This window comes from Lepisma saccharinum, chromosome 4, assembly GCF_977018435.1.
Source record: "Lepisma saccharinum chromosome 4, izLepSacc3.1, whole genome shotgun sequence".
Lineage (NCBI taxonomy): Eukaryota > Metazoa > Arthropoda > Insecta > Zygentoma > Lepismatidae > Lepisma > Lepisma saccharinum.
This window is the reverse complement of record NC_139232.1, coordinates 106,237,153-106,253,223: the sequence shown is the minus strand read 5'-3', so window position 1 is coordinate 106,253,223 and position 16,071 is coordinate 106,237,153.

Here is a 16,071-nt window from a genome sequence, read left to right as displayed (position 1 = left end):
TAGTCGATCTGTGCAGCTTACTTCCTTTTTTAAAAAAAAAAAAAATAAAAAAAAAATTGATGCTCCAATGCCCATTACTGCTGAAATATTTACTTTAGAAACCTTCGATCTCTTCGGCTCATGACCCGAAACTAGCACTACACTGACGGCAATGTCTTCAGCTTTGGACCCAAACTTATACTAGTGGTAGACTTCAGCACTTTCCAGGAAAATGTGTCACTAGTCCTCTTTCCCCCTCTCCCCACCAGAATCTCTACATCTTATAAAACTGTCAATGGACACTGACTGATCACTAATTGACTGTCACACTTACTCCTGAAGTCTTATTGAATTATTCTGTTGTACAGACCAACTGTGAAATTGAATCCGCGTATTTATATCCATATTTTATTCCAGAATGTTCCACACATAAAATTTTTTTTTTATTTTTTTAATATTGCCAGTAGTTCGACCCCACCTCCAATTCAAGAACATTCCCTCTCGAGCTTTTCAGAGAAATGCAACGAATCGCCCGACTCGTGGCGCTACCTTCAACAGTGCTTTGTTGTGCAACTTCCAAATGCTGACAAATCTTTAAATAATGCTCAAGTTCGTTGCGACAACACCGAAAGAGCAAGAAAAGTTTACATACAATATTATGAATAACAGGGTTATCCCTCAGGGTTCTACAACATTCTCCACCTTTCCTCGATAATTATATCTGTCCTTAAATTATAATCACAATATTTTTTTCACACACACAAGCCAAAACCCTCATTTTACCAGGTGTAAATTGAAAAATTTCGGAGGGGGCTCGAGCCCCCTGAGCCCCCCTCTGGATACGTGCCTGTCTGTAGCGATGGATCAGCAGGACATTTCAAGAACATTCAGAATGGCAGTATTTGCTTCATCTCCTCAGTTTATGTGTTGGAATTTTGCAGAATCATATGGTAAAGGACCCAAGGATGGGATAGAAGTGTCTTGAAACAGAATGTCTGGAAATACATAATGCAAGAAGCAGGTGATTGTACCATCAGCAATGCTGCATGCTTCCATGAGCGAAGCAAATTTGAAGACACGTCAGTATGTGCCTCATGAAGAAGCTGCTACCATAGGCGCCGACTCCATGGGGCTTGGGGGGGCTTGAGCCCCCCCCCCATGTTAGCGATGTGGGGGCAGAGCCCCCCAAATAATTTTGCTTAAGAGGATCTAATGTATTATTTTGCTTCACTTGTAAGGTTTACTATGAATTGTGCCACATGAACTTAACTTTAAATACACATTTGAAATGTTCTAGACCATCAACTTTGGGGGACTATGACCAGAGACAGCAAAACACATGACTTATTACTATATACTAAATATATAATTATTATTTACTACATATATTAATCAGAGACATAATGAATTTAGCCAACGACTTGTTAAAGACTGTTTGGGAATCCCCTAAGAGAATGCAAATATTTAGGAATATTTTTCATGTGAATGAGAAGGCTGGCCATACTGAACTGCGACCACTTTGCCCTCGTAGGTGGACGTTGAGAGCCTCCAGAATGCAACAGATCTTAAGGAACTACGAAAACCTTCTCAAATTTTTAAAGAAATTTTCTGAAGAAGATTCTACAGATGCAGCATCAAAATGTGCTGGATACCTGGAGACAATACTTTACTTGAAGACACTTTTCTTTCTCTCCCTCTACTGCCATGTGATGGGTCCAATAGAAGAGGTAAACTGTAAGATTCAGTTTCCATGCATTGGTGCTAAAGAAGTGGAATCAAAACTAAAATACTTGACTGACATCTTTCAAGAGAAGCGAATGAGTTTTGAACAGTTCTGGCAGAAATGCACAAAGGGCAAACCCAGCCTCGTTGATGAGCCAGAATTGCCCCAGCAACATCACGTCCCTAAGAGACTTGAAAATCCTGATGCTGCCAAAACTCACAACTCCTACTCTCCAAAATAGTATTATAAATCAATATACACTGACGTCTGTGACACAGCAAAATCATGTGTTAAACAAGGACATGAATCTACAGGACTACAAAAAGTAACATCCGTAGACAAAGAATGCATATCAGCTGTGAACAGTTGCACAACAAACTTTCAGCAAACGCGAGAATTCTTTTGCCAAGATTTGGATGCTGATAGGCTCTCCTTACACCTGTCCATGCTTGGTGATATCGCCAAACAGAAGAAAGTGGTTCTAACAACCATGCGTGACATAAGGAAGTTTTATTTGGAAGACAGCACCCTCCAGGAGCTTCTGCCTGAAGTTGCCAAATTCATGATGGTCCTCCGCACTGTGCCAGTGACGACAGCCACAGCCGAAAGGTCATTCAGTGCTATTCGCTGACTAAAGACATATTTGAGATCTACAATGGGGTAATGTAAATACATACTTTTCAATAAAAATGTTAATTATCTAAAAAACAAATGAGCAGACACAAAAGACATAAAGAGACTTTGAAACATTTTCTAAACATTTTTCATGTTACATTTCATTTGCATGAGGAATATAATAGCTGCTTAAAAACTCTATATGAAGACGTAATTTTTATTTTTAAAAAAGGGAGGGAATGAGTCATTCATTCATTTATTTCAGTGATCAGAGACCTCCCCCACATAATTTTGACAAGTCGGTGCCCCTGGCTGCTACAATACCTGGGACATCAGAAGATTTCTTTAAAAATATCCCACCTCTTAGAGCCCTTCAACAAGCCTGCTTTGTAAGGGCAGTGGGACATATGAAGTTATCCTTGTATCGGAACACAGGGGACCAAATATCAATCTGTGGGATCATGCCACTTGCCACAGAACAATTAGAAGTGTACAATGCAAGTAGTAACGGTTCTATTGCCAGGAATCTGACACATACTTTAAATCACATACACAGCTGGTTTGTTGTGTCGCATGATGATAAGAGGTATCCAGGGGAGGTGGTGACCATTGATGTAGTCCAGAATGAAATAGAAATCTCCATTATAAGCCGAGGTTGCTCATACTTTAAGTGGCCTCTGCCAAAGGACCAGATTTTTTATAAGGAAGCTGATATTGTGAAAAAATCAGTCCTCCAGTCATTGCCAATAGCATAGGACAATATACATTTAATGAAGAGATTTAAACAGTTGATTGTGATGTAAGTTTGCTTATTCAAATTTGTAATGTAAAGAGTATCACATTGTTATCATTCTTAAATGTGTTTCTAAAACTGTTACTTTATGTTATGTTAGTCACGTTACATTAGTCACATCATTTGTATGTATGTATAAATTTATTACAATAATTTGCTGAATTTCTAGAATCTGATATTTTGTCATTTCTCTCTTCAGTTGTTCAGTACACTGCAGAGAAATATTCATTAGATTTGTGGAATAAGCTTAATTGTTTTCTAGCATTGAAGTTTTTTGTTTAACTATGTGTAGCAAGAAATGTTATGTAAGTCACATTGAATAAACTAAGTTAGTATCCAAAGGAGTAAGCATTATATTTTATTTATGAATCACCACATACCAAGCACTATGTCCAATACTTGTCATGAGCTATCTAGGTGTCTGTACTTTTCATATTCATATTATGCATATGCCCTAATACACTGATTGGGTACCTTGGTTTGTTACGTTAGTCACTATGGGAATGTATAAAGCAGAAATTATCAGAGCCATGGCCATACACATTGCATTGAATATTGTGTTTCAAATACCATCCCCATTTTTTTAAAAAAATTGCTAAACTCTTGGTCCATGTCCGAAAAGTGCAAGACCATACTTCAAGAATGGTCGTATAGTTCAGTCTCGAATTCTTGGACTGAAAGCAAAATTCTTTTGAATTACACTTCGACTGCAGATTCTAATCAGTAGATAAAAACACATTGTTTTTCCCACATTATAAACACTCATTTTTCACCATAGAAATCACAGCTTTTTAAAAAGTTCTTGTATTTGTATTTCCATACAATAGAAGAACTCCAACCAACAACTGGCTGACTTTCGACTTGCATGATTTCAAACAAGTAAATAACAAGAGAAGTGAAGTAAACAATTCTGTATTGCTGAGTCCTGCATGCTGCAGACTTGAATGCTTGTTCAATGCTTGTTAACGCTTGGCACTAGATGACATCGCTTTCAACAAGCCTGCCTTATGGATCTTTTGGACACATTGTTGGTCAATTTTTAGTTGCAAGATTATTTCCAGCAAAATTTGAGTTAAAATATTTGTAAAAGGTATATATGCAGTACATTTCAACCATTTTTGCTTTCATGTGTGCCACTTGATCTGTTCTGCTTTATTTTGTAAAAGAGATCAAAGCAAGATGATGTGACTGGGATATTCATTTGGAGTGAGCAGAAACCTTTGGGGAAGAAGACCACCAGAGCAAAAGAAGATGCAGGAAATGGGAATACGAGTTGCAAAATGAAAGTAGCAGATGGAGACTAGGATTAGAGAAATACCCATAAGAGGAGTCTGCAGATAACAATGAAGAGACCTGGCATAACTTCAGTGGAAGTGTACTGTTAAAGGCAGCGTTATTTACATTACTTGGAGCATCTGCAAATGGACAATCTAGTGTCATGCAGGAATAATTATCCATCTACTATAGGATGCATAATTATTCCTGCATGACCAGTTGGATTTTACGAGGTATGTTTGTTACAGGATGGAACTGGTTTTGTATGAATCCGTGCAATTTATGAGTGCTCCCACTTAATCCAATGCCTACTTTTGATCTCTTATTTGTGGATTTATTATTTGACAAATATGAACAAAAGTAGGCATTGTTTGAATGGGAGTTCTTGTAAACTGCTGGGATTCTTACACTCTCCTGATTTACATAGTCATTTTACCAGGTCTGTTTATCTGACTGGTACATTTGTGAGACTTCAAGTCCCATTTTGGCAATGATAGTCTGTTGGTAAATGCTTGGGATAGCATTATAGCATTATCTTTTGCATGTACCAACAGATTCAATCATTGCCAAAATTGGACTTCAATCTTCAAAATGTACCACTTTGAGTGAAGAAGTGCTTTTATTGGACTTGGGTTATTTTTGTGGCATATTTTGGCCTAAACAAGTGCTCTCGGGTACGTTGGAAGCTAACAATGATTTAACCTGACTGAACCATTTGCAATTTTATATCAGATTGATTTATCGGTATTGGTAAATTTTATATCGGTACTTTATCAGTATCGGCCAAAATTTAATATCGGTCCATTCCTAATAATAGGTGTGTAGTAATAGCTTCGTACAAGCAGCAATAAGGAAGAAATGATAGCATGCAAGGCATGATTCTTGTTCACAATCATATGTTCTACATGCATTTTCTTGCCACTAGCAGTTGTGTGGTTGCACAACTTGCATTCAGTTAGCAAGACAAAGGCATTATCAGCAACTCACACTTTCTGAAAAATGTGAAAACTAGGGATAGAATTTTGTCTGTGGGTGTTTACCCTTGACCTCTTGAATTGTGACCATTTTTGGTGAACAGACATGGAAATCATTTTTATGAAACTAAATTCGTCTAGTTTTTTAGGGATTTTAAAAGTTGGTTATTTATGAAACCCTGTTATTTCCAAATGTATATCTATAACAAACCAAGCTAGAAATGTGAAATTGGTCTTACTTTGAAGATCATCATCCTTTGCTGTTTCCTGCCTCTGGCTGGCTCAGCATAGAAGTCAAGCCTCTCCATTTTCTTCTGGTCTTCCACCATTCCTCTCTTTCCACAATGTTCCAATCTTGTCCTCTTCTCCTAACACTCTCCACTATCTGCTCTTTCCACCAACATCTTGGTATCCCCTTTGGCCTTACTCCTACTCCTTGTTCATTGTAAGCTCTTACTGGCAGTCTTTCTGCACCAATCCTCTTCATGTGTCCGAACCATCTCATCTGTGCCTGATCTATTCTGTCCTGATGCTCCACAACCCCTACTGTCTTTGGATCTCCTCATTCCTTATTCTTCCTTCATTGTACAGGTACAACAGGACCTTCATATCTTCCTCTCCTATTTTCTTCCCCACCACTTTATTAATTGCATCCATTGAAATTATGAAGAGCTGTGGGGGAAGAGCACTTCCCTGTTTTAGTCCGTTACTTACACTGAACAACTCCATTCTTCCCACTGGTGTCTTCACACAGCTCTGGTTGACCTTGTATAACGTTTGCACACTACACACTATCTCTTCCCTGACTCCTTTCTCTCTTAGAGCCTTCCAAATATTTGTTCTGTCCATGCTATCATATGCCTTTTGTATATCTATAATCAAATCATTTCCATACTCATAATGCCTTTCCTGCAATTGCCTTACGGTGAATATCAGATCTACTGTTGAGATCTGCCTCCTCTAAATCCATACAGTTCCTCTCTCATGTTCAGTTCTGTTACTTCCCTTATTTTTTTTCTCTAATATTTTCTCATACATCTTGCTGAGTGGCACATAAGTGTTATTCCTCGGTAGTTTTTACATTCCTTTCTGTCCCCCTTCTTGAATATGGGAACTATTTGTCCCTTTGTCCAATCTCTTGGCACTTCTCTCTCTTGCCACACTGTTTTCATTACTCTGTAAAGCCACTGTACACCAACCATTCCTGCTCCTAGTATCATTTCCACCGGCACTTCATCTCTTCAGTGCTTCCTCCACTTCTTTCCATGTGATATTCATTTTTCCCTTTCTGTTTTCATTTTCATTTACTTCTTCATGTTCATTTCCTTTCTTCACATTCAGCAATTTCTCGAAATGATTTCTTCACATTAACCTTATGTCTTCATCCTCTTATACAACATTTCTCCTTCATCCCTTAGCTTGCAGCTGTCTCCTCTTTCTCTTCTCCTTTCTTTCACTAATTCATACAATACTTTCTTGTCCCCATCTACATCTACTTCTAGCACTTTGGCCTTTTCTTCCATCCACTTCCTTCTTTCCTCCTATACTACTGTTCTTGCCTATATCTTCTTTTGCATGTACCCTTTTGTGCATGGTGTTTTCTTCTTTCTTTTCTTGCTTGTCCTTCCACACACCTTATTGGCTGCCTTACTAATTCTGTTGTACATCTTCTCCATTCTGTTTCTACTTTTTTGGGTACATCTCTTGGCACTTCAGTATGCAATATTGCTTGATATTTCTGTTTTATCATCTTATTCCTCAATTTCCACACTGTTATCCTTCTCTCTTGCTCCTCCCTCGTGCTACAAAGCCAGGAGTCCTGGGTTCGAATCCTGGCCTGGGCCTGGCCTGGCCTGGCCTGGCCTGGGCATGGATGTTTGTGAGTGTCCATTCATCATATCATCACTCATCCCCCATCTTCGCAATTAGCCAAAAGTGGCACAAAAAGCGAAGTAAAATAGAGCAAATCAATCAATCAATCAATCAATCTTGTTCCTCCCTTCTATATTTTATTTTCAACCCCCTCACATCTCCTACTAGTAACCTGTGGTCACTGTCTAAGTTCTCACTGGGTATTACTTTAATGATGTTCATTATCTTCTTTACTTCATTTTTTTTAACAATATATAATCTATTACAGACTTTTATTCATTATTCCAACTGTATCTTGTAATCTAATGGCTTTCATATTTCTTTTCAAACCAAAGTCCAATAGCTTCCTTCCCTCCTCATTTCTCTGTCCCCATCAATCTGCTCCAAGTATTTCGGTGTACCCTTTCCTGTATCTTCCCACTTGTGCATTAAAATCACCCATCACAATTTGCCATTCCTTTCCTACATGTTCTTCCAAGTCTTCTTTGTCCTCCCTTGCACATCCTGTTTGTGAGGCATACACTTGAATTATTTCTATTACTTTTCCACTTACATTCATTTTTAATTTTATTATTCTGTCCTTTACCCTCTCTACTTCCTCACTTATTCCACTTCAAATCCAACCCCACTTCTCCTGCCCTCTTCAGTACCTGCCCAGTATAGTTTATAGTCTTTCCTCAATTTAATTTCTCCTCTTCCTTTCTATTTTGTTTCACTCATTTCAAAGATGACGATTCCTCTTCTCTCCATTAGATCCACAATTTCTTCAGTCCTTTTTATGCTTTCGGCTGTCGGCTAATCGTGCCTGTCACAGTCTACACCTGGGTGGTGGGGCTGCCACCTCTGGGTTCTCAGGTACACACTTCTTTTTCTGTTGCGGTTCCAACTCCCTTAGCCGTTCTGGCTTCTTCCAGGCCCACAAGGCAGTGGGGACAAACACTTCTATGACGGTGTTCATTTTCCATGTCACAAGGCTGTCAATGGGTAACTGTGGTATTTGCTGAGCATGTCCATGCCACTGGACACACTCCACACCCTGATAGCCTTGCCGCCTCAATCCGGGGCTGCTTATTTGGGTTTCCCCTTATTCACAGTTCCCTATCATATCTGAGGGGGGTTTCACTATCCACCACCTGTGACCCTTCTAGTAGCTGAGGCTCGCCGTGGATGGGATGAATGAAGATCAATAATCCGTTTTGTTTGGACAAATGAGTATTTGAAAACACTACTTGAGTGGGTGTTGCTGAATAGCAAAACACACCCCTACATCAAGTTTGCTCACTTTCAGATATTTTCATGTGTCTTGTACATCCTATTAGAATTTGGTGGTAGCGTTTTTCCTCTAGAAGAAAAATGTAATTTGAAAATTACATGTATCCAGCCTGAATGTTTAAAGTTGCAAGTAGATCAGGCTGTGCTTCAGGCAGTCATTCATTCTGAAATGTGATTTTGAATTGGTTAACAATTTATGCAGCTTTCGAGTGAATGCACCACCACTTCACCCATTGACTCCATATTCTATGACCTCTTTTGGGAAAGAACAAATTACATTTGCTAGTCTTAATTGTGCAAATGTGACAGAATATTCATCAGTGAACATCCCCTCTCCAAACCATACAACCTTTCTAAAATTTTCACCAAAGATGGTCAAAATCTGAGAGGTCAAAGGTGAACACTTGCCTGACTTGATGTGGAAACACCCTTTTACAAACCTCAAAGTCCTATCTTCAGTTATCAAGTTTTTCAGAAAGTTCTGCTCATAGATAAATGCTATTTAACATATCCTGCACAAGTGTATTCGCTAGCCAACTGAATGGAATATTCACCTAGAACAAGTTGCACAACTATATTCGTGGCTACTGAAATTGAACAGGACCATGCTATGTTTCCCTTAAAAATCACCTGTGCATTGGTGCTTTAATTTTCAGATTAACTTTTTTTTTTTGAAAAAATAGTTTTTTTCTCCTTTTCTGCACTACTTTCCCCAAAATATGCATTTCAAGAAGCAAACTGTACTTGACATTAAAATCACAATTCTTAAAACTGTTTATTCTTAGTGTACACAATTCCCAAATGAATCAATATATCTGCTTGGGAACTTAAATTTCAGTGTTGACCCAGCATTGTTAGGATAATTTAGGAACTTCTTTAGAGAATTAATGGCTCAGCCTCAAAAACCTGAACACAAAAGTGATCGTTTGATTTTCATCGAAATTTTTGCTACGTATATGAATTAAGTAGTAAACTTTTCAAGGAACACTAAAAAAATCATGTAGAAGATAAAAATGTGCATTACTTTGTGACTTACTGTGTATAAAAAATGTGTTAAGCATGTAACTTCCTTGTAACAATCCATGTTATCGTGAATGCAAAAAGTTAAGGTCTCTACCTATGTAGTTAGGTGTAACCAGTGAACAAACCCCTTCCTTAGAGAACATTTGGCACTCTTAAATTTCTAGAACTTGATTTTTTTTCAGTTTGTCCTTCATGTCACCAATTTCTGATTCTTTCAAAGGTACAGTTGTGGTACAAATATGTAAAAAAAGGTAAAGTGCTCCCCTGTGCTTAGCACTATGCCAAGAAGGCATATAGGGTGTGTGGGGGTAACGCCCCACACTTTCTTGATCCGGTCATGAGTGGGGGTGATGTGATCAGCATCATGCCCCTGACCGCCTTTACCCCCCAGGGTTTCCTCCAGGTACCCATGTTATTTGACACTGTCATGTATTTATATTATGTAATGTAATGCATTACAAATATGTAATGCAATGTAAATTTTGAAGAAGACAGAATCGGAACTCACCGCATTGATCCTAAACTAAGTCTCACTTTTTCTGTAATACATCTATTTTTACACTTGGTCAGTGTGTTATATTTTACTTGTCATGAATTTTCCACCAACTTGTCCAGGTCAAGAGTACAGCAAGGAAAATAGAACAATGAGAATATTTCAATTTGTGGTCAGTTTTTGTAAGAATGTAATAGTATTATTACTAAAATATCTACTAGATATTTCATCTTTCGGAAATTGTCCTTTTGGTCGGCATCTTCCCATCTTGCACTTTCCTACACCCCCACAACATATCCTCACTGTTAGGTTTAGTTCTAGTTGATGAAGCAGCTATTACAGGGTGGCTACTTACCGGGAATTCCTTGAATTTCGGGAATTGTGCATGAATTGTTGGCTGCGAGAATTATGCTTGAATTCTATGTGAATTTTTCTCCGTAGACGTGAAAAATTATTAATCCAAATCCCATTGAATTTATAAATGTCGTGAGGCAAGTTTTCACAGTTTAGATTGCATTTTTATCGAGGAAGGAAAATATAGCTGTGTAGAAAACAAAACAGAATTCTCTCAATCCGTTTACTTTGTTAGTGTCCTTTCCAGAACAGTCTACCTGACAGATGAAAGATTGAAGTTGATTAGGTAAATTTCAGTTTGAAATGTTTATACAATCAACAATTTTTCATAGATTAGTATATCCCGTAACATTTGTGACGTGTTTGTACATGTATTTCGAGTCTGGCTATGTGAAATGGTAATTGTAAATTACACACCTTAAATTAAATATTATATACACACACACAAACACACACACTGTTTAATTGAATTGAAGTAGATTTTTTGAATGCATTGAAATCACACACAACTTTTATATTGTTAATATATTTGTGAGTGTGTGCATGTGGGTGGCAAGAGATGGTAATACGTAAGGTTGAAATGCAGAAAACATCTACTTGTAACTTTGAATTTTTTGAAAATTCGCCTTGAAAACCGGGAATTATACTTGAATTTTATCATGGTCCTAGAGTGGCCAACCTGTATTAGCACTATCATAAATACAGTGCAGCAAGTTCCAATGAGGATGATGGCATTGGGCACAAACATGAATAGAAGAAAAACAGGTTCGTGGGAAAGTGAGTATTAAATGTCTGTAGGTGGGGAGTTATGATTTAGTCTTCCAAGTTTATACTGATTTTATATTTTTATCAAAGTTATAATGGGACCGTGGTAGCTCAGTTGGTAGAGCATCTGGCTTCCATGCAGAAGACACAGGTTTGAATTCTGGGTCAGGTGATCTGTACCAGAAATTTTTCCAGTCATTTCCCTGTTTCTACGTTACTCTGAGGTCCACCCAGCCTCATATCAATGAGTACTTGGGAGCAACCCTGCGGGGTAAAAGAGCGGGGCATGATCATCCCAACTATGGCCAAGATCAAGAATATGTGGAGCTTACCTCCACATCACCCCATATGCCTTCATGGCATGTGTGCACATGCACAGGGATACCTCTACCTTTATCAAAGCTTTAATGCTAAAAGAATCAAGAATCGACTCCTTCCCTTTCTTTTACTAATTGAAGCCACCTTCAGTTCATTTGAAGTGGCGTTCGATTTCCACTGTTTTGGTTACTTTGTAGTTATGTAATTATATTAAGGATATTTAAAATATTTCATGTTCTTATTTACACTCCTGTTCACTTAGAGTGGCACACTTTATAAATTTGAATAATTGAATTATGTTCCACTTTATCTGAACCACCACATTTAAAAGATGCAGTTTCATAAATATAACAATAGCAAATAAAACCAGCTATTCAAAATTTGTGGCAATTAAGTAAAATATGATGGGAATATTCGATTAAATCACTTTTGCAATTATTCTTGTATTGGGTAGAGTCCTGATCACCATGAGGTTATTAATGCAATGCTTGAGGATTTTACAAATTGAACAGACACTTGTGCGACTTGTCATACAATTATGGTGTGAAACATTGCTCTTGATTGTTCCCATTCCCGAGTGATATGTGTTGTGTGTTGCTTGTCACTTTGGTGTGAATTCTCCCTTATTTACGCCTCTGGGTGTAACATCACAACATGCAATTTTTTTTTAATATAATGGTTCAGAAAGGATACCTGCAAAGTTTTTTTCTTACCTCTAGGTTAATTGTAATAACAAGGATGAATGGTGGTTAATTAACTGATAAAAGGGAAACTTGCAAAGAACAACATCCAGGTCAAGATTCAAACCTAGAACTTTTGGTGGCAGACCAAACTTTTCACACCGTGTACGGTGTACCAGAACAATCACGTTAAAATCGGAATTGACTTCTAGCCAGAAACGTCGAAGACACGGCACAGAAAAAATAAAATACTCAGCTCCAAGCTTTTGACCCTTTCTCAGGGTCAACAGGGAGGAAAACCTGCAGGTTGTGAGAAGAAGAAAGTGGTGCAGTTTCAAAGATGCTTGACTGATCTTACCCCTAGGTCTTCCATTGATTATTCAGCATACACAGGTTGTTTGTGATGAAATACAGAGCTACTTTTTTGCTTTAATGATTGTGTGCCAAGTAAAATAAAAGTTTCCACAAATATCATTTACATCATTTACTTTTTAAGAGCTATTTTTACCTCTTTCCATCTTATTCTTAGTATTTAAAAGGGATCTACCATTGTTTTGCAGTTACAGGGTGTTTTGCTTCAAATAATATGTTTGGAAAAACTATTTAGCTTTATTTTTTTTTAATGTATCAGAAATGTTCCGAGATTGATTCCCTCTGTATTTGCTGTTTTACTTTGACCAATGCATTATCTATTGCAACTGCAATTAGGCTACAACCCAGATAGCACGTAAGTTAACTGCAAGTTAAATTGAATGTCGATTTAACTTGCAGTTAACTTACATGCTATCTGGGAAGTACCTGCATATAACAAAGGAACTCTAAAATCGGTTTTATATTGAGAGTGAGTTTCTGATCAATTTTTCATGTTTCTATGCCATTTTGTAGTTTCTTTTTACCAGGAGCCTTCTTAGTTTTTCTGATAATCCTGGAATAAATCATCTGCCTAACCACCTTTTGGTATCTGCAAATTTCGTCAAATCGAGCTGATGCTGGAAGCGATTTTCTGGACATTATTTCTGTAAACTGGCAATATTGCTTTGGTTATACATTGTTGTTATTTTTTTCCCAAGAAGTGTCGTTATATTTTCAATGCAAATTTGCATTCTTGTAGGAATATACCTCTGCTACATACAATTTTTCATTCGCTTTGATTTATTGTGATAGATACAGAGTGTGCCAAATGCCATTTTTTTGTGGTAAAATTTTGATTTTCTACTTCTTCTTCTTCTGTGAACTTCCATTGTTGTGAGGTACAATGTACGTATAAATGTCACCTCCTATAAAAGCCCTATCATTCTGGGGTGAAAAATTAAAACTGATTACGTCTCTCCACAAAACTTGTTCTGAAAGTATGTTTTTACATTTTTATTTATTTATTTATTTATTTGGGAGAGATTCTCGTCCGCTAAAGGTTAATTTGTTTTGTGCTGTGTGTATTTGCAGTGTCTGCAATGATCTTTCTGTGCTGAAATTTTGTATATAAATCCCAGAAATTCAACACATAGTGCTGGGATATGTAAAAATCGATTACTAAATAGATGTGCTTCACCAAGGAAACAATTGGAACTGGTAATTCTTTGAGGTGAGCACTGAATAGAATGTTCCCCTCTTGTTTATTTATGTTGGTGAACTTAGAATATGTATCCCAACAATCAGAATTGTACAAGTCAAAGGGCACCACAAGTAACTTCACGATACAGTGTTTTTTTTTAATATTTTTTTTATGTGGGAGTTAGTCGATAAGGTGATGTATGTGATAATAAGCAGGCGTGTATTGGCTCAGCTAACAGAGGCCGAGTCAACTTGACATGTCTCCTCCGAAATGTCAAAACTTGGGCATTGCCTTGAAAAAATAATCTTCATCTCTTACTTTTCTACCCTGTTTGTTGTTAACTAACTTACAGATCAGTGGTTTCCAACTTCAAAAGGTCCGAGGGCCAAAATTATATCCAGCAGTTTGTGGGGGATTAAAAATTACAAAAAATTGTAAGTACTGAACTGAAAATGTAGTACTTTCGCAGGACCTAAATTTCTAAAATGAGACAATAAAAACAGTGGAATCACAAATCAAAATTGTATAATTACAATTTATTTCACAAAAACCCAATACTTATGGATGAATTGAAAGAAATAAAAAACACACCATGCAAATAAGAATCCTTCATAGTAAGTGTTCAACGTGAAACTTGAGGCCGATTAGTTGGAATGTTCACTTCAATTTCTGTATTTGAAAGTCTCAGGTAAAGCAGTAAAGAATCTGCCATTCGGCTTCTGTAGCGGTTCTTGATGAACTTCATTGAAGAGAAAACACTTTCACACGTGTAAGTGCTGCCGAACATGGATGTCATTCTTTGCCCAAAACTACGAAGGTTTCGAGAGCGTTCCTTTGAAAGGTATTTGAAAAACTCTGGCCTCTTTTCTTGCCTAGTTTGAAGGCACTGAATTCAGAAAAGTCCAGTCATCCAGTGTTTCTTCATCTTCTGCTAGCCGCCGACAGCTTGGAAAATGGACCAGATTATTCCTCTCCAAAGTAACGTTGAAAATCTTCAGTTTATTACGAAACCCATTTATATTTCCCATTAAATCTGACACCAGCTGGTTTCTTCCCTGCAGTTTCAAGTTCAGTTCGTTCAGATGACCTGTGATATCTGTTAGAAACGCCAGTTGTTTAAGGAAGTCCATACTCTGAAATTGTTCCAGTTGTGTTCCAGCGAAGATGTGTGAAGCGGGCGAGTACATTCCGCATAGCGAAGGGGTGGAATGCGTAAGTGAGGTTCGTAAGTAATAGTATAGGGTTAATAGCGATATACTAATTAGAACTATAATTATAATTAATTGTTTAAGGTTGGTTGTTTGAATAATAACTAGTCATTTTGGTAAAAACCCTAGTAGGGGTGGTAGCCCACCAAGAGATAATATTGATATAAATAAAGACATCTTTTTGATGGGGGGAAGTTTCAATATAAACAATTGATGGATATAGTATGTTTTGTTTATTGAAAATAACATAATGGTAGAGGTAGTTATAAGAATGTATAGTAGTAAATATGTTAATCAGGTGTTATCTTCTGATGCTATTCTTAGGATAATTCATGATATGTGGTTAATTGATGAAAAGGCTATAATTTTTCGTAATGAGGTTTGATTTAACCCTCCAATTGCCCCAATAATTGCTGATGTTCTAATTGTTAAAATTAGAATTATACTTAAATTGTCAATTACGTATCTAAGTAATGTTGATGGAGCAATTTTTTGAATAGTTGTTATTACTAAACAGTTAATTCATGTCATTCCTTCTATAACTTCTGGTATTCAAATGTGAAATGGAGCAGCTCCTATTTTTATTAATAAAGCTATAATTAGAAGTTGGGTTTGTATATTGAAATTTACAGCATTAATTATAATTAATGCTGCGGCCAAAATTATTGATGATGCTAATGCTTGGATTAGGAAGTATTTAAGTGATGCTTCTGTATTTCGTTGATTATTTGGTGTGGAAATTAATGGAATAAAAGATATTAAATTAATTTCTAAGCCTATCCAGGCTCCATATCATGAGGTGGAAGAAATAGAAAGGAGGGTTCCTATTGTGAGGGTCAATAGGAATATTATTTTTTTGGGGGTTGTGAGCATTAAAAAGGGAAGGATTAATTATAAACCTTCATATGTGGGGTATGAGCCCTCTAGCTTAATTAGCTTACCTTTTTATTATATTTTGGTGTATGATGCACTATGGGGTTTGATACCATTGGAGAAAGTTTAATTCTTTCAGTTATAAAAATTAATTTTTTATAAAAAATTAATTTAATAAGAACATGTTAAGTTTCATGTATACTTTACCCTATCATGGTAATTCTTTTTCAGACATCTTATTTATAATTAAATTATAATAGTGGGCTAATAATATTATTTATTAGATTTTTATTGTTATGATC